At 40.7% G+C, this 27,448-nt stretch overlaps 1 long non-coding RNA gene across 1 annotated transcript in view; it reads right to left on the reverse strand.

Moving 5' to 3' along the window:
• Window positions 1–3,794: 3,794 nt before the first annotated feature.
• The window catches only part of LOC120098483 (uncharacterized), a 130,800-nt gene continuing 107,146 nt past the window's right edge, over window positions 3,795–27,448 (reverse strand). Inside the window, exons 2-3 of the long non-coding RNA XR_005496694.2 lie at window positions 13,749–13,854; window positions 3,795–4,241 (exon numbers count right to left, since the gene is read on the reverse strand). This is a non-coding gene — a long non-coding RNA (uncharacterized LOC120098483). The remainder of the gene's footprint in view (window positions 4,242–13,748; window positions 13,855–27,448) is intronic.

Consider the following 27,448-nt stretch of genomic DNA (forward strand, 5'->3'; position numbering starts at 1 on the left):
GGTGAATTTCTAGTTCAGTGAGAGACTCTCTCTCAAGACAGTAAGACAGAGAGCAATAGACAAAGGCATTTAAATTCACCCTGTGGCCTCACATACATGTGCAGCCACACACACAGGGGCATGTACTACAAACACGTCTCTCTCTCTCTCTCTCTCTCTCTCTCTCTCTCTCTGTCTCTCTGTGTGTGTGTATGTGTGTGTGAACACATGCACACTCACACTCTCTTGACGAATGATATCAGAAATTGAGCTCATACATGCCTCTCCTCTTCTTTCCCCTCTCCCCCTCTCCATCCCCCTCTGTTTCTCTCATTTCTCTCACACATATACTATAAAACATTATTAAAATTTACATTCAGACTAGATTGAATAAAAGCTTCCTCTTCCCATTGATAATTGTATGACACTGAAAAACAAGTTTTCTTATATACCACAAAAGGTTGTTCTGAGGGTTTCTATTTTTGTCCTGCCTCCTATCCATATCTTCCCTAGTCAGGAACAAGTACTTTCAACCTTAATACTAACTCTTAGAGGACTTAAAAAATATTGAACTCTTGGAATATGTGCTTGCTTGTTTGTCCATTTGTTTTGTTTGTTTGTTTGGTTGGTTGGTTGGTTGATTGGTTGATTTTTGTTTTTGTTTTTTTTTCTGATTTCGCTGATGATGCTTCCCAGTGTGTCCTGTAAACCTGTAGAATATGTGTCCTGTGGGAGACACATTGCATCGGCTGGTTTGGATTCGGAGAATCTGCATATAATTACTGCTAGCCCTTCTTGTGTGGAACACTGCTTTGTGTCCTCCTTGTCTATTTCTGATGTTGGAGGCACGAGATCCTCAGTGTTGTCTGGGTTCCTAAGTTCAGCACTTCTCTGTTCTCTGCTGGAAGGAATCTCCTATGATATTTCTTTCAATGGTAAGACAGTTATTTTTTATCTTTTACCAATCTCAAAGTTGCTCCTTTATGTTAAATAGAAGTGCATAGGGGATAGTCTGTCTGCTTGTTTATTTTGAGACAGTCTCCTGTAGCACAGACCTGCCTTGAATTCTGTATGTAAACTGAAGATCATCTTGAGCTCTGATCCTCTTGTTCTCACTTCCGTGAGTTAGCATTCCAAGAGCAACCGCTACCCTCAGCATTGTGGTTAGTCTTTTGCTGTTGTCCCAGGCTTTGGTGTAGAGGCCCTACATGTTAACATAGTCATAGTCTCTTGACACTGCCTTGCTACCCAGGATGGCTTCCCCTAAACTATATTATTTTCTTGTTTCTTCCCATAACCTCTGATTCTTCAGCTCGTTCGTTTTACTTCCTACTGCATTTATTGAATTGAGACTCCAATTGTTTTTGCCATTTATGCTCTCAGAAGATGGGAAATGGTTCCAGTTTGTGGTCCGCGAATACCTTGTCTTCTCTGTCAAATTAATGCCATTTGACTAATCTTCAAGTATTCCACAATATTTGATCACACTGTGAAGCCTGAGATTGTACTGAAAAATAAAATTTCTAATTGGGCGTGGCTCAGCTTTAGCACTCCTTTAATCCAAACAATGAAGGTAAAATTAGTTTGTAGAAGGAAGTACCCATGTTTAAAAGTGATGTCAAATTGAGAGGCAAAGTGAGGAATCAGAGAAAGACTTAACAGACTAGGACATGCCCAACTCTCATGAGGACAGAGTGGCTACTTAAGGGAGGAGCTCCTAGAGAAAGGAGACAGTTTTACTGGGACAGTTGTACAGAGACAGGTTGAAGAAGACACAGGTGAAGACAGAATGAGCGGGAGAATGAAAAGGAGCTAGAAAAAAACAGGACAGATTGTCAATGTTAGTTTGGGACCAAGCAGAGGAAAGTCAGAGGCTGAAAGAGAAGTCAGATTGAGTCAGCTTGGGGAGGAGTTTGATCCAGAATAGTTGAGTTGAACCAGCCAACAGCGTTCAGAACAAGAAAGGGTGAGGTTTTTCAGTAGTAAGTTGCAAAGGTGGAAACATTCTAGGCCCAGATTAGATTTTAAGGAGGCTAGAAGCTTCTAGGATTAGGCCTAGGTTAGCAGACAGAGGCAATAAGCCTCCAAGGTGACAATTCCTACAGGTGAATAAAAGTTACTTTTACATCCAAGAGATAAATTGGTTCTGGTTCCGTTTTTTAGCACCAGTTTTATGGTCCCATTGATTCCTTCTCCTGTTACTTACAGCAAAGCATTTAAACTGTTGACCTAGACTACAGTTACTATCACCGGGGATATTGTTAGACGTTGGAAGCTGTAGGCCATGCTTACTGAATCTTAATGTCTTGATGTGGACTCTGACCATGGGCATTTCAATAAGTCTACCATGTTATTCTGATGCCCACCAAAGTTTGAGAACTGTGTCCTAGAATGTGTGAAACTTCTTTCTCAACCTTTCCCTCCTACACTGTCCGTGTTAACCCTTTGTTGATTATATGAGTCTCATTAACATTTTTGATTGCTGGCTCCCTTCTCTCTCTCTCTCTCTCTCTCTCTCTCGTATGTGTGTGTTTGGTCATTTTTGGTTCACAGATGGGCATGTGTAGGATTATAAACGCTACAATGATTGATATTAATGTGTAGAAATGGGCGAGTCTATTCTGTTAGGCTTTTAGAATAGTCAGTCCAGTCAGAAAGAACTAAGGTTAGATTTTTTAAAATTTGGCTCCCTTGGGTTTTTCTAGCATTGTCTTGTGTTGAAGGTTAGTGCTGGTTTGCCTGAATGCTTAGTCCATTCATCTGCTTGTTTGTCAATGCTAATATTCTACTCACGCCCAGAGCCTTTCCTGCGTGTCTACACTATAGAGATAACAAAGAATTTCTCTCCACCTCATTCCAATGGCTGATTCATTTGCTGCTTGCTAGTCTGGCAAAGTGTAGAAAGAAGAGTTCAGGGCCCTGGCTCCATTCCTTAGGCGTGTCCTTCTGTCCTAAGATGTGGGGGCATTGGGATGCCCCTGACATCAGAGGACAGTTTGAGGCCTTCTCTGGGTGGCTGATAGCTTCGGTTCTGTGCTTCTGGGTATTTCTGCAGCATGACCACTTGCCTCTTCTAGGCCTGGGTCACAGCAGGAAGCTTTCTCTTTATTTACTCAATAAATATTCACCTGTACACATTTTCTTCAGTCCTTGTCTGTCGGGGTGGATATTTTCAGAACTTTCATTTGGCCTGGGTTGTTTGTTTGCAACAACTTTAACCAGAATCTTCTTGCTCATTTCTTTATGTTCTGTTAGTGTTGAATCCAGGTAAGTCAGTGCTCACACCCTTGTCTTCTTAAAGACATTAGCCTGTCCTTAAATTTCAAGTTAGTTTCCTTTCTTGTATCTTCAGATGTAACAAAGGCAAAGGGGGTAATAATTTACATATCATTTATATTTTTGTTAGTTTGGTAGTAATGCTGCTTTTGACTTTTTCTCTTTTTTATGACCTGGACTCAGGTTGCAGTCTGACCTTAAATTCGTTGTATAGTTGAAGATGACCTTGAACTTTTGATCCACCTATCTCCATGGGGATTACAGGTGTGTACCACCATGTCTGATCACACAAACACACACACACACACACACACACACACACACACACACACACACACACAGAGCCAGCCCTCTACCACATGAGTTACCTCTCTAGCCTTATTTCATAGATCTTTTTATGGTTACTCTTTATGGGGGTAAAGGAATCAGTCTTTGACCATTAGGTAATTGTTGGCTATAAACCATCTCCAAGTTTTTTGTTTGATAAGTAAGGATGTTCATTAGACATTTCATCATTGGTACAAAACACCCGACACAACTCAGCAGGAGGAATTATTTATTTTGGCTGTGTGCATGGTCTGACTTTATTAGTTCTAGATAAACCTGGATGAAGCAAAATATCATGCAGTGGGAATATGTGACAGAAGCTACTTACCTCATGGTGGATGGCAAACAGTAGGTGGAGAGACCCTGGTTATGGTCGTCAAATGTCCATATCCAGTGAGCTACATTCTCTAGCTAAGTTCTAGCACCTCCTAAACTGTGTACCAATGGTTTAAAACCTGAGCTTGAAGGGACATTTCATTTTCATTTTCAAACGATAGCATTCTGCTCTTAGCCCAGAAAAGTTTACGGCCATCTCACAATGCAAACTGTACATAGACTGTCTCCTAGAGTCCTCCAAATATTGACAGTTTCAATGTTGTTCAGAAGTCCAAGTCCAAGGTCTTTTGTGAGACTCGATGCAAATGCTTAGCTGGGAGACCCTGTGAAATGAAAAGATAGTTATATACTTCTGAGATAAAATGACCATGAAATAAATATTCCAATTGGAAATGAGAAAAGCAGAAGAGTAGCAAAAAGGAATCTAATGAAAGCAAGACTGAGGCAGAGGGGTGATCTCTGAATGCTTAGCTCCATGATTTGCATGTTTGTGTGCAACCCCAACTGTCCGGCCTTGCCATTTGAAGCCTGCATGGGCTCTTTTGGGCAATGGCTTCACTCATTGTAATTTCTCATTCTTGGTGTCTTCTCTGTCCAAGCATCTCCATTTCAGCTCCTGCCATGTCCTCAGCTTTACACACTGCCCTCAGCACCCCGCCCAGCAGGGGCTCCAAGTCTACCTACTGCCTCTCCTTTCAGGATTTCTTTTAAAATCTTGGTGAAAAGTGCTTACATTTTGTGTCCACAAGACCAGCATCATACAGACAGAAAAACTCTGCCATCAGCTAGAGCAATTGACAGACCATGGGCCAAGGACACTGAATGCTGGGCAGTTGAGTACAGTGAAAGAAATCCTAGTTAGTCTGTGTAGAAAGGGTGCTCTAGAGGCTCTCTTTTCTCAGGAGAATGTCTGCTAAATTTATCTGCTCTTTCATATCCTTGAGTCTGCCCTGGGAGATATCTGGACAGTTCAAGAAAGACGCACACAGCATCCTTCCTATTGCTTCAATGCATAGTGCTTGGCTGATGTTAATGGTGCTAACCTTTCCAGAGACCATGCCTCCCTTAGCTCCAGCCTTACAGACTTCTGAGATCACCTGAAGGTTTGTCAGGGCTTCCTACTTTGCATTATTTTTCTTCTGTATACACCATAAATCTGACTAATAGCAGCCCTTCATAACTGTGCATGGTCCGAATACTGGAGTGCCTTAAAGAATTCCTCTTCTGGATTAACTAACCCATCATGTTTAAAGTCCCGTAGACTCAGGCACAGTGGAAGTGGGAACAACTCATTACTGGTTTTAGATCTTACAACAATGAGATCTACTCTAACTCCCATGAGTCTTTGTTCCCTCCTGAAACCTCATCAGCACAGGCTGCTGTCCACTCTCTGGTCTTCTAACCCATTAAGTTTTGCTTACAGTAGTTGAGTCTTTCTCTCGCCCACTTCTCCACACTGTGCCTAAACTTTCCCACAGCCTAGCTATAACAGCTCAGTGATCCCACTCCTCTGATACTAGTCTGTGTTGGGTCTTTCAACACCAAGACTTGGGGAAACTGTTTATTTCAAATGGAAATTTCAGAGGTTTCAGTCCACAGTCTTTGACTGAATCGATCCCAGGCTTTCGATTTGAGGGATTAATTATTGATGGCAGCATCAGCACATGGCAGAGATTCGTCCTTTCCTCAGAGTTGACAAGAAGCAATGAGAGACAGGGGTGGTGGTGGTGGGGAGACAACAGGCTTACATAAGAGATACTGTTCAAAGGCATGTACCACGGCACTACTTTTATTCACGTCTGTCTTCTAAAGTTTCTTTTTCTTTTTTTATTAACTTGAGTATTTCTTATATACATTTCAAGTGTTATTCCCTTTCCCGGTTTCCGGGCAAACATCCCCCTCCCCCCTCCCCTTCCTTATGGGTGTTCCCCTCCCAACCCTCCCCCCATTGCCGCCCTCCCCCCATAGTCTAGTTCACTGGGGGTTCAGTCTTAGCAGGACCCAGGGCTTCCCCTTCCACTGGTGCTCTTACTAGGATATTCATTGCTACCTATGGGGTCAGAGTCCAGGGTCAGTCCATGTATAGTCTTTAGGTAGTGGCTTAGTCCCTGGAAGCTCTGGTTGCTTGACATTGTTGTACTTTTGGGGTCTCGAGCCCCTTCAAGCTCTTCCAGTTCTTTCTCTGATTCCTTCAACGGGGGACCTATTCTCAGTTCAGTGGTTTGCTGCTGGCATTCGCCTCTGTATTTGCTGTATTCTGGCTGTGTCTCTCAGGAGCGATCTACATCCGGCTCCTGTCGGTCTGTACTTCTTTGCTTCATCCATCTTGTCTAATTGGGTGGCTCTATATGTATGGGCCACATGTGGGGCAGGCTCTGAATGGGTGTTCCTTCAGTCTCTGTTTTAATCTTTGCCTCTCCCTTCCCTGCCAAGGGTATTCTTTTTCCTCATTTAAAGAAGGAGTGAAGCATTCACATTTTGATCATCCGTCTTGAGTTTCGTTTGTTCTAGGGATCTAGGGTAATTCAAGCATTTGGGCTAATAGCCACTTGTCAATGAGTGCATACCATGTATATCTTTCTGTGATTGGGTTAGCTCACTCAGGATGATATTTTCCAGTTCCAACCATTTGCCTATGAATTTCATAAACTCGTTGTTTTTGATAGCTGAGTAATATTCCATTGTGTAGATGTACCACATTTTCTGTATCCATTCCTCTGTTGAAGGGCATCTGGGTTCTTTCCAGTTTCTGGCTATTATAAATAAGGCTGCGATGAACATAGTGGAGCACGTGTCTCTTTTGTATGTTGAGGAATCTTTTGGGTATATGCCCAAGAGAGGTATAGCTGGATCCTCAGGCAGTTCAATGTCCAATTTTCTGAGGAACCTCCAGACTGATTTCCAGAATGGTTGTACCAGTCTGCAATCCCACCAACAATGGAGGAGTGTTCCTCTTTCTCCACATCCTCGCCAGCATCTGCTGTCACCTGAGTTTTTGATCTTAGCCATTCTCACTGGTGTGAGGTGAAATCTCAGGGTTGTTTTGATTTGCATTTCCCTTATGACTAAAGATGTTGAACATTTCTTTAGGTGTTTCTCAGCCATTCGGCATTCCTCAGCTGTGAATTCTTTGTTTAGCTCTGAACCCCATTTTTAATAGGGTTATTTGTTTCCCTGCGGTCTAACTTCTTGAGTTCTTTGTATATTTTGGATATAAGGCCTCTATCTGTTGTAGGATTGGTAAAGATCTTTTCCCAATCTGTTGGTTGCCGTTTTGTCCTAACCACAGTGTCTTTTGCCTTACAGAAGCTTTGCAGTTTTATGAGATCCCATTTGTTGATTCTTGATCTCAGAGCATAAGCCATTGGTGTTTTGTTCAGGAAATTTTTTCCAGTGCCCATGTGTTCCAGATGCTTCCCTAGTTTTTCTTCTATTAGTTTGAGTGTGTCTGGTTTGATGTGGAGGTCCTTGATCCACTTGGACTTAAGCTTTGTACAGGGTGATAAGGATGGATCGATCTGCATTCTTCTACATGTTGCCCTCCAGTTGAACCAGCACCATTTGCTGAAAATGCTATCTTTCTGGAGCCAAGGGCCCGCTGCTGCTCGCGGGCCGCTCCGCAGGCATGGCTGGACTCCGGTCGCCTCAAACGCCGCGAGCTAATTCCTCACAGTGCAGCAAGGTAGGTCGGCCTGTCTTCTAAAGTTTCTACCACCTCCTAAAGCTATGGGCCCCAGCCAGGGACCAAGTAACTGAAGCATAAACCTGTGGAAGACATTTTATATTTAAACTACAAGAGTGCGTCTCCTTCATTTTCAGTTTTCTGGGCTTTTCATCATGAAAATGTCTTATTTTGATTTTTTTTTCTGTTGTCATTAGTATGATCATGTAGATTTTCTTCTTTAGAGTATTAATTTGGTAGATAACATTACATGGATTTTCAAATATCAAACCAGCTTTGCAGTCTTCCAATAACTGCTACCTTGTCGTATATGCTTCTACATGTGTATAAATACACATATGTACATATACATACAGAATTGAATATGACATGCTAATATCTTGTCAAAGACTTTTAAGTTACTGTTTATGAGATGCCCATATATAAATTTATTATAACTGATTAGTTTTTATAACCTTGGGCTAATGGGCCAGTTGTATTACCTAATATAGCTGTCATCAGGTCACCTAGACCTAGTATAGAATTTATGCTTTGTACCCTGCTCAACAGAGATAGTCTTCCTCATCAGATAGGTCAGAGCTATTTCCCAAGTGTGCATCTGATTGGAAGAGGTGTACAAAACCTTAGAATGTTCAAAATTAGTTTTGAGGTATAATATATATAATATATTGTCTTTCTATTTGGAGCAGATACCCTAGCATATCCTGTGTGACCCTGAAATCTTCATCATGATGTCAGGACTTTGTGTTTATGGGCATTTTATCTTATGTCTTAGAGCAATTTCTCTTATGAAGACTTCTCATTTTATTTAATTAGATTTGGTGAATATAATCAATCCATCAACAGAATGGGCCCGTGTGACGTTATGTGCAATGTACAGTCAGTTCAGCTCTCTGTGACTGTCTTGTGACATAGACCATAATTGACACAGTATGATGAGCACGGCTGTGACTACCATCGCTGTAGCTGTAGCCATTGCAGTCACAGCATGTTTCACAATGGACTGTAGGTCTTCTTGTGGGATTGTATTGAAACACATTGTGTTGGTCACTCAGGGTCATAATAGCTATGATAAACTGTGTGATACCCGCTGTAGCTGTAGCCATTGCAGTCACAGCATGTTTCACAATGGGCTGTAGGTCTTCTTGTGGGATTGTATTGAAACACATTGTGTTGGTCACTCAGGGTCATAATAGCTATGATAAACTGTGTGACACCAAGTCCTCATTGCAGTGTTCCTACATCACAGGAAAGCAATGGTCCGAAAAGATAGAAATTTTACAATTATCTCATTAGCTTGAATTCCTTAACAAAAATCAAATGAAAACAAAACTGCCCTAAAGTAAGTTTGAGAAACCGCTCTTAAATAATCAAGGAAATTAATTTATTGGTAGCAATTTTGTTGCAGTAGATGAAAGAATGTATACTAAGAAAATTAACAACTTAAAGATTATTAGCTTGTCAATTAGGAACATTAAAGAAATCGAGAACAATATAGCAAATTTTAAAATAAGGTTAACTAGAAAAGAAGGAAAAATTATTTCCTTATGTCTTGAGTAGTTTCTCTAAAATATCCATAGGCTCGTTTAAGAAACAGAAGAAAACATTAGTATAACATGAACTGGGACCCATTAAGATGTGGGTTGATGACTAGTGAAATGTGTGGAGCAGAGAAAGCCTTTTCTGGACAAACCTGTGAGAGTCAGCGGTGAAGACTTCCTGGGAGACTTATTAGCAGATGCTTGGTGGAAAATATTTGGGTCTATTATGTGTTTGAATCCAGGACCGTAAACTATTAACTCAATCATTCTTAGGGACTTAAATATCATCAGCCTGTGTGTGTGTGTGTGTGTGTGTGTGTGTGTGTGTGTGTGTGTGTGTGTGTAAGGGGGAGGGACAGACAGACACAGAGAGACAGAGACTGAACCTAAGTATCCCAAATTTCTTTTTACACACAACAGTTTGGTGAATTTGCAGTTGTAAAATTGTGCTTGTGAACTTTTGAGCATAGTATTAAAGTATAAACTTTTCCAATGAGAAGAGCTCACTCAACCACCTTGATTAAGAGAATGGCTTTGAAAATATGTTTAATGCATGGACAGACCCATGGCTCCAGCTGCATATGTAGCAGAGGATGACCTTGTTGGGCACCAATGGGAGGAGAAGCCCTTGATCCTGCCAAGGCTGGACACCTCCCCTCAGTGTAGGGGAATGTCAGGGCAGGGAGGTGGGAAGGGGTAGGTGGTTGGGGAGGAGGAACACCCTCATAGAAGAAGGGGGCGGGGATGGGATAGGGGTTTATGGATAGGAAACCAGAAAAGGGGATACCATTTGAAATGTAAATAAAAAAATATCCAATAAAAAAGGAAGTAGGATACTGAGGTATAATATTATTCAATATGTGTCAATGAAAATTTTAGGGTACTAAAGGATATGTATAGAAAAGTTGAATGAAATATCTTTGTTGTATTATTTGAAACATAAAAACACTATTGTTAGGATATTTGATACATAAAACAAATAATAAAATTTTTAAGAAGTTATGGGTTTGATTAAAAAAAGTGTTTAGTAAAATGGCCATTTTTACTATATTAATCCTGCCAATCCATGAGCATGGGAGATCTTTCCATCTTCTAAGGTCTTCTTCAATTTCTTTCCTCAGTGTCTTGAAGTTCTTATTGTACAGATCTTTTACTTGCTTGGTTAAAGTCACACCGAGGTACTTTATATTATTTGGGTCTATTATGAAGGGTGTCGTTTCCCTAATTTCTTTCTCGGCTTGTTTCTCTTTTGTATAGAGGAAGGCAACTGATTTATTTGACTGAAGGAACACCCATTCAGAGCCTGCCCCACATGTGGCCCATACATATAGAGCCACCCAATTAGATAAGATGGATGAAGCAAAGAAGTGCAGACCGACAGGAGCCGGATGTAGATCGCTCCTGAGAGACACAGCCAGAATACAGAAAATACAGAGGCGAATGCCAGCAGCAAACCACTGAACTGAGAATAGGACCCCCGTTGAAGGAATCAGAGAAAGAACTGGAAGAGCTTGAAGGGGCTCGAGACCCCAAAAGTACAACAATGTCAAGCAACCAGAGCTTCCAGGGACTAAGCCACTACCTAAAGACTATACATGGACTGACCCTGGACTCTGACCCCATAGGTAGCAATGAATATCCTAGTAAGAGCACCAGTGGAAGGGGAAGCCCTGGGTCCTGCTAAGACTGAACCCCCAGTGAACTAGACTATGGGGGGAGGGTGGCAATGGGGGGAGGGTTGGGAGGGGAACACCCATAAGGAAGGGGAGGGGGGAGGGGGATGTTTGCCCGGAAACCGGGAAAGGGAATAACACTTGAAATGTATATAAGAAATACTCAAGTTAATAAAAAAAAAGTGTTTAATGAAGAACACACTATTTAATTAGTTCAATATTAAACCACACTTATGCATGATATGCTAAGTCATTCCAGTATGGCAGTACTTGAACAATACAACTTTTTATACATACTTAACAAGAACTGGACTAGCCGCTGCTACACCGCTGTACTGGTTCTAGGGAAGTTTTTAGACCTTGATTCAAGTACAAAGAAATATTCCATATTTTAAAAGCCATTAACTGTATAATTGAAGAGCTTCTACCTAACTTTCATTTGGAACTGATTAATGGGCAATGTAATGAAGTGCTAAACTGCAATTATCATAAAAATAATTTGCTATAATTCTATAAATGCCTTCCAATTGTTGAATATCAATTAATACCATATGCTCCCGACTAACATCATCAGTATTTGGTAGTTCCTATTTAAAAGAAAATTTCAAAGAGTAAATATGTAAATCTCACCACAGATCAACCTTAACTGGTGTACCTTAAAATTAAATTTAATAATTGACAACACTAACATTGTACCTCCTATTTAAACAAGATGTCATTTCTACAATTTTTCTGTTATTAAGAGGCTTCCGTTTATAAAAGAAACATGTTAAATTACTTTAATGTGCTTTGAATTTCATCAACGAAGAGTTGCAGAAGCTTGCATCTGTTTCGTCAGGTGCTATTGTAATATCCGTCCCTGAAGTTCTCTTCATGCAGACTCTAAGCAGAGAATCCTTTTACAGTTCCTGCTGTGTACTGGTTTTCTGTCCCACCTCACCATCAGCCTTCTACTGGTTCTCTTGGGTCACTACCTACTAAAATGAATGCACTATCTAGGGCTAGAAGTGTAACTTAGCATGCACAAAGCCCTAGTTTTATTCTCCAGTACTGCCTAAGATAGCCATGGTGTAATCCTAGAAGTGGGAAGGATCAGAAGCTCAAAGCCATCCTTAACTACAAAAGGAGTTCTAGGCCAGTCTTGGAACTCGTGAGACTCTTTATTTAAAATGTACAAAAGCAGGTATACATTAATGAAACTTAAATAAGAAAGCAATTTTCAGGTCAGTATACATATCATGTATCAGAAGGCATGTTAAATTTATTAATAAACGCACTCATCTGTTACGATGCTCTTTGGGGCTACAGCTTTGGTTACATTACTGCAATTTTCTAGCTTCTGCCATAACTACTCCATTTGTGTGAGAATCTGACAAATGATGTGATATGTCTACCATCTTGTATTCATTAGTATTCCAAAGAAGCAGAACCAATAAGCCGTTTTTATAGATGGAAAGAGACTTATTTTAAGGAACTGTCTAATGCTTCTGTGGAGGTTTGACCTGTGAGAAGTCTGATGGGGATGCCTAGCAGGCTAGAGACAAAGCAAAGTATTGAAGTTTGAGGCCAGAAACAATCTACTGTAGAATCAGAAGAGTACATGAGAGTGAATGTGGCTGATGGAACCAACAACAATCTGATGGATTCTTTCTTGCTTGGGGAAAATTGAGGAGACAGCTCTTCTATTATATGAAGCCTGTCTACATTACCGAGGTTCCAAGGACCAGCCTTAGCTTGGTCAGGGGTCTTGAGGAAGGGGTGTTTGGAAGTATCAAACAAATGACTCAGAGTCAGTGATGGATGCAAGCTGATAGACAGTTCTGTGTTCTGCCTGAGATACCTCTCTCTCTCTCTCTCTCTCTCTCTCTCTCTCTCTCTCTCTCCAGATAACTTTCTGCTTGAGATAACTCTCTTGCAGACCAAAGCCAAGTCTTATAATTTTCATAAGCTACTTCCTTAGAAATTGCAAATAAGTTCAGTCATTTACCCCAAGTTCCCTTTTGATTATCCCAGAAAGCAGCATTTCTGTTTTCAGAACCTCTTGACTCTAAAGACAGAGTCACACGATAGAAGAGTGCTGCTGCTTGCTAGAGCTGGAACATGGCCCCATTGTTCTCTTTCATTATCAACAGCTTTCTGTTTTCCAACTCTTTTGCTGCCTAAGCTTGGCTATCCTGGAACTTAGTCTGTAGACTGACCTTGAATTTAGAGATCTGCATGGCTCTGTCTTCTGAATGCTGGGTTAAAGGCATGTACAATTTAAGCCCTAAGCCCCTCTTCACCTAGAGCCTACTCTGTCCCAGGCTGGTCTTGAACTCATAAATCTGCTTTCCTGGGATTAAAGGTATGTGCCACCATGCTTGGGCCTAAGCTTTTCATGGCCACTATTCCTCAAGATCTGGATCAAAACACTGTATCTTCTAGCCTCAAGATCTGGATAACAAATGTGCCCTCCACTTCTGGATTGTAGTTCATTCCAGATTAAAAGTCCAAACTATTACTTGTTCAATTGCAAACACAAAGTTGGGATATTGCCTTGAGAATGATTGCCACTTCCTAAATCTCTTTATTTCCTTCCTTAATATCTTTCTGACAAAGCTGGCACATTAGTATAGCTACTTCTGTTCATTCAGGTTCATGAAGCCCCCCACATAGTTCATATTGCACCCTTATATTTTGCACAGTTGAGAAATCTTGTAAAGAATTGGTCTCACATTGATTTATGTGTTCTTGAACTCATGTTTTCAGAGTTCTTTCCAACAGCCTTAAGGGTTGTCCTGAAGGTCTCAGTGTCATGGAGATATAGTCTCACTTCCCAGAATTGTGCTGTTTCTGATTATCATGGAGTCATTAACCTTAGCAGGGAGACCATTCCTTGAAAGAGGAACATGAAATAAAATATATTTTTCTATTTACATTATTACACAAACAAACCTTAGGCCTACAGTAACTTTCAGCATTCGAGAAGTCCCATGTCATACTGGCTCTGCTGCAGGACTGGGAACAGTATCACACCATCTCTTCTGTGGCCATGCCAGACCTGGCACAGAGGGGAAATAAGGGTTAGTAAGAGTCCACAAATTTCAATTGAAATCTCATCTAAAACCACTATCAGAACTATCTAACACTGACCAAAAGCATTATGGTTAAGAAAAGCTGACAAATAAAATTAACCTTCTGTACTCCATTCTTTAACTTCTTAAAAGATCACTCTGAGCTTTGTGTATGCCCTGTAGCTTTACAACACTTTAACTCCTCACTTGCCAGTGGATAAAGTACAGATTATTTATGAATCTTGGTTGTATATGATAACTTCTGTTCCATAGGTCAGGGAACCAATGTGAGAGGTCTTCTAACTGCTAACATACCTGGTTTTATTTCTTTAATAGAAGCAGGGGAGCTATGCCTAGGTTCCTTTGCCTTCTGTTATATGAAGCACTTACATGTGACAACTAAGACATTTTATATGAAATATTTTTATTTATTTGGCTATGAAAATGATTCAAAGATAAGTTTCCTTGAGTTTTACATTTAAAAATCTATTTATCTGGGTATAGTGGCATGCACCTTTAACTCCAGCTCTCAGGAGGTAGAGGCAGGTGGATCTCGGTGAGTTTGAGGACAGCCTGGTCTACAAAGTAAGTCCAGGACAGCCGGGGCTATTTTACAGAGAAACCCTGTCTTGAAAAACATAAAAAGAAAACAAGAACAAATGCATATATCCAAGTACCTGAGTAAGTGTACCACATGTGTACAAGAGTTCTCAGAGGTCAGAATCTGGGTTTATTTCCTGAAACTGGAGTTACAGATGGTTTGAGCTGCCTTACGGGTGCTGGGAACCAAACTTGGATCCTCTGCTAGAGCTTTGAGTGCTCTTAACTGCTAAGTCATCTCTTCATCACCTCATACATTGTTTTGAATTGGTAATTAGTTATCCTAATCCCATCATTCCTCTCTCCATGTTCTCATTAGTTCACATAGCAACCATCCTATTCCATAATATTTCTGTTGGTTTTCATTTGTCTCCTGTCTGAAGCTACGGCACATGCCAAAGAGTGTTTCTTTCTTTCTGTCTTTCTGTCTGCCTGCCTGTCTGTCTTTCTTTCTTTCTTTCTTTCTTTCTTTCTTTCTTTCTTTCTTTCTTTCCTTCCTTCCTTCCTTCTCTCTCTCTCTCTCTCTCTCTCTCTCTCTCTCTCTCTCTCTCTCTCTCTCTCTCTCTGTCTTTTTCAATGTGTGTTCCCTTTTAGTTCCCAAATGAAATCCATAACAGTTGTACCAGAGACCACTGACTTGGGACCATCATTGCCACCTGGCAAGTGATCTATTCTAGACTCTTCCTCCCTTACTGTCTATTACTGTCACAACTCTCAAGTTCAGCCCCTTCAGATCAGTTCAAAATGGGGATTGTTTTTGTGCAATGATTTATTGAGGAAATGCTCACAGAAGACAGGGAAGCAGAAAGGGGTAGGGGAAGGAGCTAAGCCAAGATGTAATTTCGAAGTCCGGAGTCAGATTCATCAAATGAGATGCTCTGAGAGTGAATGATACCCCAGTAATTCTCCTCTTCATATGGAATGACTTGTCTTTTATAACTGCTTGCCATTAAAATGTCATTGGGCACCCACAAGTTGCTCGACTTTTGAATCTCAGGTATTAGAAGGCAGAGAGACTCTCACTGAGAAACTAAATTGGCATTTGCCAATTTCAGTCACGTTTATTGGACTTTTATGTATCACTCAGCTAGGCTCTATTTATCTAGGTCCCTAATTATTAGTCATTCTGGTTGTTTCTGGTTTTTTCTGCTACAAACCATGTGGAGATGACTCTCTCTCTCTCTAAATAATGGACACAAGTACTTTTAAAGCAGTGATAAGATAGTTGGTAAAATGCACACGAGTCCCAGTTTTGTCCATGTTTTATTTTATAGTAGCCACATTCGATGGTGAAAACCAAGATAAGCTTTGACTTAAAAATCGAAATGTGTTAGGCTGCTGCATGCATGTGGAAATGAGAAGTAGAAAATAAATTGAAATAACAACAGCAAAGGAGCTATGCAAGTAGGTATAGATATGATAACCTAAAAATAGAGGGGCTAGTTAAATTTTTGAGGAAATAAATGTAGATTTTGTATTTAGGTGCCCATGTATTTAACCTTTTAACAAATAAAATGAAATATGAGAATTGGCTGAAAAACTAGGTTAAGGGCTCCTTTTATTGACCTAGTGCAATCAGATGTATTTTCCATAATTAGACCATTAATAAGCTCTTAAAATATGTATCTAGCTACAGACGAGGAAAAAGGCAGCTCAGGTTCCTGCTCCACAAGACACATGGTGAGGCTCTGGACTTGAGAGAAGAAACTCTGGTATGTAAGGCTAACACTGGGGATTTAGGTGAGGAGCTTCTGAAGAAAAGAATTTCCAGATCATCAGAAACAGATGGCAAGATGTTCATGCAGAAAGGCAGAAAACACACAGGAAAAAATAATTAACTCACATGAAATGGAAACTAATAAGCAAAAACATCCAAGATATTCGATTTTTAAAGAACTGCTGCTTAGCTGTAGGATTACATGGATAAGTTATAATTTATAAAACTCATACCAACAGGCGCCCCAGTGGGAAAGAGGAAATTTTTTCTTCTTATAAAATGCATGTTATCTTTCCCTTTTATATTTAGTGCGTCTATATTTGTATGTATGTGTGTGGGTACATGCCATGTACATGTAGATACACAGAAACAAGCTGCGGGAATCAATTCTCTCTTTTGCGATATGAATTCTAGGGAGCAAAGTCAGATCATCATGCCTGGTGGTAAGCACATTTACCCATTAAGCCATCTCTCTGGCCCCCAAATATTATATATATATATATATATATATATATATATATTGTTTATATGAACCACTGATCTTGATTCAGCTTACTGATTTCAAATAGTTGAAATGAAAATAGTTTTTCTTGTTTTTTTTTTTTAATTGGAGAAGGGTATCACTGTAAATTGCAATACAAAATTAAAATGGCTCACTGCATAGTAAAATTTGTCCTGATGATTCTTTGACAGTTTTACATCATGGTGTGGTAGAGCAATTATTGAGGGACAGAGGACTGTAATTAAAACCTCTTTCTGTACAACAATAAAGGCAGCTTTACAAATTTTACACTAATATTCAAGAAAGAAATAGCAACTCTGAACTTTACGATTCTACAATTTGCAAGTAAAGGAACGCATTATTTGGCAGACGTGCCATAGTCTTAAGAAAACACGAGGACTACAAACATTAAGCAAGATTGGAATAAAAAAAACCAAACTGTAGAGAAACTTCATTAATGATTTATAAGAGAGGATACACATCATGCTAATTAAATTTACAGACGACGGTAAATTGGATGGTGTTGACAAAACCAGAGAGGGCACATGAAAGAGTCCTAAAGTGGTTAGAAATATGGGCAGGAAATGAAATGGGATTCAACCTGGAAAAATGCAGCTAGTAAGTACATCTGGAGAAAATAAATAGAAACACAGTCATTCAGCTGGCAGCGGATACGGTGCTTGGCAAGTCACGCTGCCAAGGTACTTTATTTGAGATGATAGTGTCAGCAAATTATGTATGGTCTCGTAACACGGTCCTCAGTGAAATCAGTCAATGAGATTTTAGTGTGTACATCTAAGAGGTCCGCACCACGTGGCTGGAAGCTAAGTTATTTTACTAGCACTGCCAAGATCACAATGAGAATACCAGTTTGTGGCGGACATGTGATTCAATTAAGCAAATTACTAATGCTCAAACTAGAAAATAAATGTAGGACAAACCTCAGATTTTAACTTGCAGCAAAAGATTAAAGGGAAACATATTGTTCCCTTCACATTCTGTCCAGTTACAGCATTTCACAAATATTTGAGAGACGTGAACATCATGGAAGTCAAGTCACTTTAAAGGTAGAGTAAGAGGCTTTATGTTTAAGTACTGGGATGAAATTAAGTAACGGAAATTTTAAGACTGAATCCGGGAAATGTTTTCTGACAGTGAAATCTATTAGTCTCTGGAATGGAGTCCCCAGAGAGCTGTGGGACAGTTCCATTCTCTAGTCCTTGGACTGGATCAAGGCTTGAAGGCTTAGACACACACACACACACACACACACACACACACACACACAAAGAAAAAAAGCAAAAAAGACAAAAGAAGAACCAATTTGAACATTTTGTATCAGCAGAGGCGTGCATGCACGCACACTGACACCATGCCATTTTATTGTCTTATCTTTTTTTTTTTTTTTTATTAACTTGAGTATTTCTTATATACATTTCGAGTGTTATTCCCTTTCCCGGTTTCCGGGCAAACATCCCCCTCCCCCCTCCCCTTCCTTATGGGTGTTCCCCTCCCAACCCTCCCCCCATTGCCGCCCTCCCCCCATAGACTAGTTCACTGGGGGTTCAGTCTTAGCAGGACCCAGGGCTTCCCCTTCCACTGGTGCTCTTACTAGGATATTCATTGCTACCTATGAGGTCAGAGTCCACGGTCAGTCCATGTATAGTCTTTAGGTAGTGGCTTAGTCCCTGGAAGCTCTGGTTCCTTGGCATTGTTGTTCATAAGGGGTCTCGAGCCCCTTCAAGCTCTTCCAGTTCTTTCTCTGATTCCTTCAACGGGGGACCTATTCTCAGTTCAGTGGTTTGCTGCTGGCATTCGCCTCTGTGTTTGCTGTATTCTGGCTGTGTCTCTCAGGAGCGATCTACATCCGGCTCCTGTCGGTCTGCACTTTGCTTCATCCATCTTGTTTAATTGGGTGGCTGTATATGTATGGGCCAAATGTGGGGCAGGCTCTGAATGGGTGTTCCTTCAGTCTCTGTTTTAATCTTTGCGTCTCCCTTCCCTGCCAAGGATATTCTTTTTCCTCATTTAAAGAAGGAGTGAAGCATTCACATTTTGATCATCCGTCTTGAGTTTCGTTTGTTCTAGGGATCTAGGGTAATTCAAGCATTTGGGCTAATAGCCACTTATCAATGAGTGCATACCATGTATGTCTTTCTGTGAGTGGGTTAGTTCACTCAGGATGATATTTTCCAGTTCCAACCATTTGCCTACGAATTTCATAAACTCGTTGTTTTTGATAGCTGAGTAGTATTCCATTGTGTAGATGTACCACATTTTCTGTATCCATTCCTCTGTTGAAGGGCATCTGGGTTCTTTCCAGTTTCTGGCTATTATAAATAAGGCTGCGATGAACATAGTGGAGCACGTGTCTCTTTTATATGTTGAGGCATCTTTTGGGTATATGCCCAAGAGAGGTATGGCTGGATCCTCAGGCAGTTCAATGTCCAATTTTCTGAGGAACCTCCAGACTGATTTCCAGAATGGTTTTACCAGTCTGCAATCCCACCAACAATGGAGGAGTGTTCCTCTTTCTCCACAACCTCGCCAGCATCTGCTGTCACCTGAGTTTTTGATCTTAGCCAATCGCACTGGTGTGAGGTGAAATCTCAGGGTTGTTTTGATTTGCATTTCCCTTATGACTAAAGATGTTGAACATTTCTTTAGGTGTTTCTCAGCCATTCGGCATTCCTCAGCTGTGAATTCTTTGTTTAGCTCTGAACCCCATTTTTTAATAGGGTTATTTGTTTCCCTGCGGTCTAACTTCTTGAGTTCTTTGTATATTTTGGATATAAGGCCTCTATCTGTTGTAGGGTTGGTAAAGATCTTTTCCCAATCTGTTGGTTGCCGTTTTGTCCTAACCACAGTGTCCTTTGCCTTACAGAAGCTTTGCAGTTTTATGAGATCCCATTTGTCAATTCTTGATCTTAGAGCATAAGCCATTGGTGTTTTGTTCAGGAAATTTTTTCCAGTGCCCATGTGTTCCAGATGCTTCCCTAGTTTTTCTTCTATTAGTTTGAGTGTGTCTGGTTTGATGTGGAGGTCCTTGATCCACTTCGACTTAAGCTTTGTACAGGGTGATAAGCATGGATCGATCTGCATTCTTCTACATGTTGCCCTCCAGTTGAACCAGCACCATTTGCTGAAAATGCTATCTTTTTTCCATTGGATGGTTTTGGCTCCTTTGTCAAAAATCAAGTGACCATAGGTGTGTGGGTTCATTTCTGGGTCTTCAATTCTATTCCATTGGTCTATCTGTCTGTCTCTGTACCAATACCATGCAGTTTTTATCACTATTGCTCTGTAATACTGCTTGAGTTCAGGGATAGTGATTCCCCCTGAAGTCCTTTTATTGTTGAGGATAGCTTTAGCTATCCTGGGTTTTTTGTTATTCCAGATGAATTTGCAAATTGTTCTGTCTAACTCTTTGAAGAATTGGATTGGTATTTTGATGGGGATTGCATTGAATCTGTAGATTGCTTTTGGTAAAATGGCCATTTTTACTATATTAATCCTGCCAATCCATGAGCATGGGAGATCTTTCCATCTTCTGAGGTCTTCTTCAATTTCTTTCTTCAGTGTCTTGAAGTTCTTATTGTACAGATCTTTTACTTGCTTGGTTAAAGTCACACCGAGGTACTTTATATTATTTGGGTCTATTATGAAGGGTGTCGTTTCCCTAATTTCTTTCTCGGCTTGTTTCTCTTTTGTATAGAGGAAGGCAACTGATTTATTTGAGTTAATTTTATACCCAGCCACTTTGCTGAAGTTGTTTATCAGCTTTAGTAGTTCTCTGGTGGAACTTTTGGGATCACTTAAATATACTATCATATCATCTGCAAATAGTGATATTTTGACCTCTTCTTTTCCGATCTGTATCCCTTTGATCTCCTTTTGTTGTCTGATTGCTCTGGCTAGAACTTCAAGAACTATATTGAATAAGTAGGGAGAGAGTGGGCAGCCTTGTCTAGTCCCTGATTTTAGTGGGATTGCTTCAAGTTTCTCTCCATTTAGTTTAATGTTAGCAACTGGTTTGCTGTATATGGCTTTTACTATGTTTAGGTATGGGCCTTGAATTCCTATTCTTTCCAGGACTTTTATCATGAAGGGGTGTTGAATTTTGTCAAATGCTTTCTCAGCATCTAATGAAATGATCATGTGGTTCTGTTCTTTCAGTTTGTTTATATAATGGATCACGTTGATGGTTTTCCGTATATTAAACCATCCCTGCATGCCTGAGATGAAGCCTACTTGATCATGGTGGATGATTGTTTTGGTGTGCTCTTGAATTCGGTTTGCCAGAATTTTGTTGAGTATTTTTGCGTCGATATTCATAAGGGAAATTGGTCTGAAGTTCTCTTTCTTTGTTGTGTCTTTGTGTGGTTTAGGTATAAGAGTAATTGTAGATTCGTAGAAGGAATTCGGTAGGGCTCCATCTGTTTCAATTTTGTGGAATAGTTTGGATAATATTGGTATGAGGTCTTCTATGAAGGTTTGATAGAATTCTGCACTAAACCCATCTGGACCTGGGCTCTTTTTGGTTGGGAGACCTTTAATGACTGCTTCTATTTCCTTAGGAGTTATGGGGTTGTTTAACTGGTTTATCTGTTCCTGATTTAACTTTGATACCTGGTATCTGTCTAGGAAATTGTCCATTTCCTGAAGATTTTCAAATTTTGTTGAATATAGGTTTTTATAGTAAGATCTGATGATTTTTTGAATTTCCTCTGAATCTGTAGTTATGTCTCCCTTTTCATTTCTGATTTTGTTAATTTGGACGCACTCTCTGTGTCCTCTCGTTAGTCTGGCTAAGGGTTTATCTATCTTGTTGATTTTCTCAAAGAACCAACTTTTGGTCCTGTTGATTCTTTCTATGGTCCTTTTTGTTTCTACTTGGTTGATTTCAGCTCTGAGTTTGATTATTTCCTGCCTTCTACTCCTCCTGGGTGTATTTGCTTCTTTTTGTTCTAGAGCTTTTAGGTGTGCTGTCAAGCTGCTGACATATGCTCTTTCCTGTTTCTTTCTGCAGGCACTCAGCGCTATGAGTTTTCCTCTTAGCACAGCTTTCATTGTGTCCCATAAGTTTGAGTATGTTGTATCTTCATTTTCATTAAATTCTAAAAAGTTTTTAATTTCTTTCTTTATTTCTTCCTTGACCAGGTTATCATTGAGTAGAGCATTGTTCAATTTCCACGTATATGTGGGCATTCTTCCCTTATTGTTATTGAAGACCAGTTTTAGGCCGTGGTGGTCCGATAGCACGCATGGGATTATTTCTATCTTTCTGTACCTGTTGAGGCCCGTTTTTTGACCGATTATATGGTCAATTTTGGAGAAAGTACCATGAGGAGCTGAGAAGAAGGTATATCCTTTTGCTTTAGGATAGAATGTTCTATAAATATCCGTTAAGTCCATTTGGCTCATGACTTCTCTTAGTCTGTCGACATCACTGTTTAATTTCTGTTTCCATGATCTGTCCACTGATGAGAGTGGGGTGTTGAAATCTCCCACTATTATTGTGTGAGGTGCAATGTGTGTTTTGAGCTTTAGTAAGGTTTCTTTTACGTATGTAGGTGCCCTTGTATTTGGGGCATAGATATTTAGGATTGAGAGTTCATCTTGGTGGATTTTTCCTTTGATGAATATGAAGTGTCCTTCCTTATCTTTTTTGATGACTTTTAGTTGGAAATTGATTTTATTTGATATTAGAATGGCTACTCCAGCTTGCTTCTTCTGACCATTTGCTTGGAAAGTTGTTTTCCAGCCTTTCACTCTGAGGTAGTGTCTGTCTTTGTCTCTGAGGTGTGTTTCCTGTAGGCAGCAGAATGCAGGGTCCTCGTTGCGTATCCAGTTTGTTAATCTATGTCTTTTTATTGGGGAGTTGAGGCCATTGATATTGAGAGATATTAAGGAATAGTGATTATTGTTTCCCTTTATATTCATATTTGGATGTGAGGTTATGTTTGTGTGCTTTCATTCTCTTTGTTTTGTTGCCAAGACGATTAGTTTCTTGCTTCTTCTAGGGTATAGCTTGCCTCCTTATGTTGGGCTTTACCATTTATTATCCTTTGTAGTGCTGGATTTGTAGAAAGATATTGTGTAAATTTGGTTTTGTCATGGAATATCTTGGTTTCTCCATCAATGTTAATTGAGAGTTTTGCTGGATACAGTAACCTGGGCTGGCATTTGTGTTCTCTTAGGGTCTGTATGACATCAGTCCAGGATCTTCTGGCCTTCATAGTTTCTGGCGAGAAGTCTGGTGTGATTCTGATAGGTCTCCCTTTATATGTTACTTGACCTTTTTCCCTTACTGCTTTTAATATTCTTTCTTTATTTTGTGCGTTTGGTGTTTTGACAATTATGTGACGGGAGGTGTTTCTTTTCTGGTCCAATCTATTTGGAGTTCTGTAGGCTTCTTGTATGCCTATGGGTATCTCTTTTTTTAGGTTAGGGAAGTTTTCTTCTATGATTTTGTTGAAGATATTTACTGGTCCTTTGAGCTGGGAGTCTTCACTCTCTTCTATACCTATTATCCTTAGGTTTGATCTTCTCATTGAGTCCTGGATTTCCTGTATGTTTTGGACCAGTAGCTTTTTCCGCTTTACATTATCTTTGACAGTTGAGTCAATGATTTCTATGGAATCTTCTGCTCCTGAGATTCTCTCTTCCATCTCTTGTATTCTGTTGGTGAAGCTTGTATCTACAGCTCCTTGTCTCTTCTTTTGGTTTTCTATATCCAGGGTTGTTTCCATGTGTTCTTTCTTGATTGCTTCTATTTCCATTTTTAATTCCTTCATCTGTTTGATTGTGTTTTCCTGGAATTCTTTCAGGGATTTTTGCCATTCCTCTCTGTAGGCTTCTACTTGTTTATTAATGATTTCCTGTGTTTCCCTAAGTGTGTTCATGTCTTTCTTGAAGTCCTCCAGCATCATGATCAAATATGATTTTGAAACTAGATCTTGCTTTTCTGGTGTGTTTGGATATTCCATGTTTGTTTTGGCGGGAGAATTGGGCTCCGAGGATGGCATGCAGTCTTGGTTTCTGTTGCTTGGGTTCCTGCGCTTGCCTCTCGCCATCAGATTATCTCTAGTGTTACTTTGTTCTGCTATTTCTGACAGTGGCTAGACTGACCTATAAGCCTGTGTGTCAGGAGTGCTGTAGACCTGTTTTCCTCTCTTTCAGTCAGTTATGGGGACAGTGTGTTCTGCTTTCGGGCGTGTAGTTTTTCCTCTCTGCAGGTCTTCAGCTGTTCCTGTGGGCCTGTGTCTTGAGTTCACCAGGCAGCTTTCTTGCAGCAGAAAATTTGGTCTTACCTGTGGTCCCGAGGCTCAGGTTCGCTCGTGGGGTGCTGCCCAGGGGCTCTCTGCAGTGGCAGCAACCAGGAAGACCTGTGCCGCCCCTTCCGGGAGCTTCAGTGCACCAGGGTTCCAGATGGTCTTTGGCTTTTTCCTCTGGCGTCCGAGATGTGTGTGCAGGGAGCAGTCTCTTCTGGTTTCCCAGGCTTGTCTGCCTCTCTGAAGGTTTAGCTCTCCCTCCCACGGGATTTGGGTGCAGAGAACTGTTTATCTGGTCTGTTTCTTTCAGGTTCCGGCGGTGTCTCAGGCGCAGAAGTCCTGCCGCTCCTGGGCCCTCCCCCACGGGAGCCCAGAGGCCTTATACAGTTTCCTCTTGGGCCAGGGATGTGGGCAGGGGTGAGCAGTGTTGGTGGTCTCTTCCGCTCTGCAGCCTCAGGAGTGCCCACCTGACCAGGCGGTTGGGTCTCTCTCTCACCGGGTCTGGGAGCAGAGAGCTGCTGCGGGCCGGGATCCGCGGGTCTTATTGTCTTATCTTTAGACATCCCCGGTGGGCGTGGTGGCCTACCATTAAGGATCCTTAGATGTCCCCGATGGGCGTGGCCTATCATTAAGGAACCTTAGACGTCCCCGATGGGCGTGGCCTATCATTAAGGAACCGCCTATCTTTTTCTTTTTCTTTTCTTTTTTTTTTTATTAACTTGAGTATTTCTTATATACATTTCGAGTGTTATTCCCTTTCCCGGTATCCGGGCAAACATCCCCCTCCCCCCTCGGTAGATCGCCTATCTTTTTCTTAATGAATACTTTTGAAAAAATCTAATTCATATTTTCCAGCTCGTAGACTTCAATTTCCTGGATTATTATTTCTTTCTTCCAAGTCATAGGAAAGCTCGAAACGGAAACAGCCCCCCTTCCCCCGTTAAGATATGACCTTAAATATGCCAGACCTCTAGAACGGACCAGATCTCATGAGGTCTCGGAGCTCTGAATTCCCACTTCCATTGTTACATTAGAAACATATTGTCGTTGCATTTTTGCAGCCACAACTATGGAATGAATGAAAATTCCTTCACTTCCTTGTCTGGGTTGGTCCACAGAGAGACCCTCACCAGATGGTGTGCTAGGGGTTGCTACTTACATTTAGCATAGCTATAGAGTAAGGTTTACAAAAACATAAAGCATGGAGTTCATCCAACATAGAACAAAGAATACTTTTATACAAAAAAATTAATTTTAATACAAAGTATGATTTGTCTAAATAAAAACAAACACATTAAAACATATATTAGGTTTTACGCAGGAAGTAAATGTATTTATTCAATATGTACATGTATTATATGTATTAAATATATATATACACACATACATTCAAGTTAATAAAAAAAAGATGGGAAGGTTGGTGGAGGGGTAACGGGGAAGGAGGATATCATTTGAAATGTGAACGAATTAAAGAAAGAAAGAAAGAAAGAAAGAAAGAAAGAAAGAAAGAAAGAAAGAAGAGAAAATAACAGAAATAGCCCATGAAAACTATTCAAATGCAATAAATAGAAAATCTAGGAAAAATAAACTTGACCAAAGAAAGGGCTGTCAGGAACCAGAGGTTATCTCTCTGTCGCTTTATTTCTGAAGCTGGTGAGAGTATGCGTCAGTTAACGCATAGAGAGGCCAAGTTAAAGAGATCGCAGTCTAGGGTGAGAGTTGGGCAGTTGAAATGAGGGAGTGGGGAAATTGTTTTACTTTAGTTGAAAAATAAGATTCCTCTTTTGTGTCACAAAGAAATCACACACGAAAACCATTTTTCCCACTGTACTCCTGAATATGTTAAGGATATTTGATGGCTTTTTGAGACAGGCCTTGGTAGGCAGCCTATACTGACATTGGACCTATGACTCTCCTTCCTTTACCTCCAGAATCGATGGTTCATGGGTATTAGCTGACATGCCCAGGTAAAACTACTTGGAGGCTGGGCACAGTGACATACTCCTATAGTCTTAGAGACTCAGGTCTCTAAGGTAAGAGGAGACTTTGTTGTAGGAATTTACGACCCTCTGAATAACACAGTAGAACCCTATATCCTTAAATACTTGCTTGTTTTGTGCTTTTGCAACACAAGCATTCAGATACCTGCTGAGAGCGGAGGAGGGGGTTGGATCCCTGAGAACTGGAATTGTAGACAGTTGTAAGCCACCATGAAGGAGCTGAAAACCAAGCCCAGGTCCTATGGAAGAACAGTAAATGTTCTTAACTGTTGAGCCACCTCTCCAGCCCACAAATGTACATTTTGAATGAAATAAATGATCAGGTTTATATCCCATGTAATAACAGCTTATCACTTTTAAGTGTTAGTGAGTCATTCAAGAAGCATGTGTGGTTATGTAACTACCTGGGAGTTAACACTACCCACTTTCAATGCAAACGAGTACTTATCAGGCCTGTGTTTCATGGAAAAGTTAAGAGATGCACACATGTATACAGTTTCCTCCACCCTGACCAAGATAGACACCCTGCTCTGTCCCCCTCAGCTGGACGCATCTCACGTTTTCCATATTTTCTTCATTAGTGTAGTGGTAGGCTGCTGTTCAAAGGCTCAGTGTCAGTGAGGGACAGAGCGACCTAGTCCCAGCTCATACAGAACCTGTCTTGTAAACGCACCAATGAATGTAGCTGCTTTTCTCAGCAGGGGCTGGGTTGGAGTGTTAGCACAGTTAGCTCATTGGGAGAACTGGTATCTGCATAATTTTTACTCACTAAGCTCTTTGGATTGCCCTGTTAGCATCTGTAGGCTACATGATTTCCTCCACAGCCAGAGGTGGCTGCTTCCAAGTAAGCAGAGGATTGGAAAACCCTCATGTAATCCAGATATGCCCATGGCCCAGGTCAACTCTACAGCTGACTGGATCAAGGACAGAGATGGAAAATGATCCCCAGAAACCCTCGGTGTTGACTTATGTATCAGCAGTGTTTTAGAGAGAGAGTCGTTGACGAGTGGGAATAATGTGGGAAATGAAAAATAAGTTCCATCCAGAGCACGGTACTAGAGGGGAGGGGAGCCGTCCGCAGAAGTGGGGTGCAGAGCACAGACAGGCGGCTCCCCTTTTTCTTACTCACTGAGAGGAGTTCTTTTGGCCTCACAGAATCAAGGTGCCACCTTGCAAATTCATAGATGTTTATATTGTTAACCTGATCCCAGCAGGTGAACTTAACTTCACATAGACTAGAGGTGAGAGCTTGGCCTTAGAATACTTTTACTCTTAGAAATAATTCGTGCTAAATGTAATTACAGATGCAGGATTCGAATGGACTCACAGTGTGAATGTTCTTGTATTTGGTGACGAAAATTCTGAGTTACCATCAGGAGACAGCCTGCTAGCAGCGAGCGCTTCGACTTGTAGTGCTTGCTTTTATTTTCTTGGATTTTTCTCCACTCCTTAATAGAGTATCCCCTGAAAACGTGTCACGCTTCCTTA

Source organism: Rattus norvegicus, chromosome 19 (assembly GCF_036323735.1).
Source record: "Rattus norvegicus strain BN/NHsdMcwi chromosome 19, GRCr8, whole genome shotgun sequence".
In the NCBI taxonomy this organism is placed as follows: domain Eukaryota; kingdom Metazoa; phylum Chordata; class Mammalia; order Rodentia; family Muridae; genus Rattus; species Rattus norvegicus.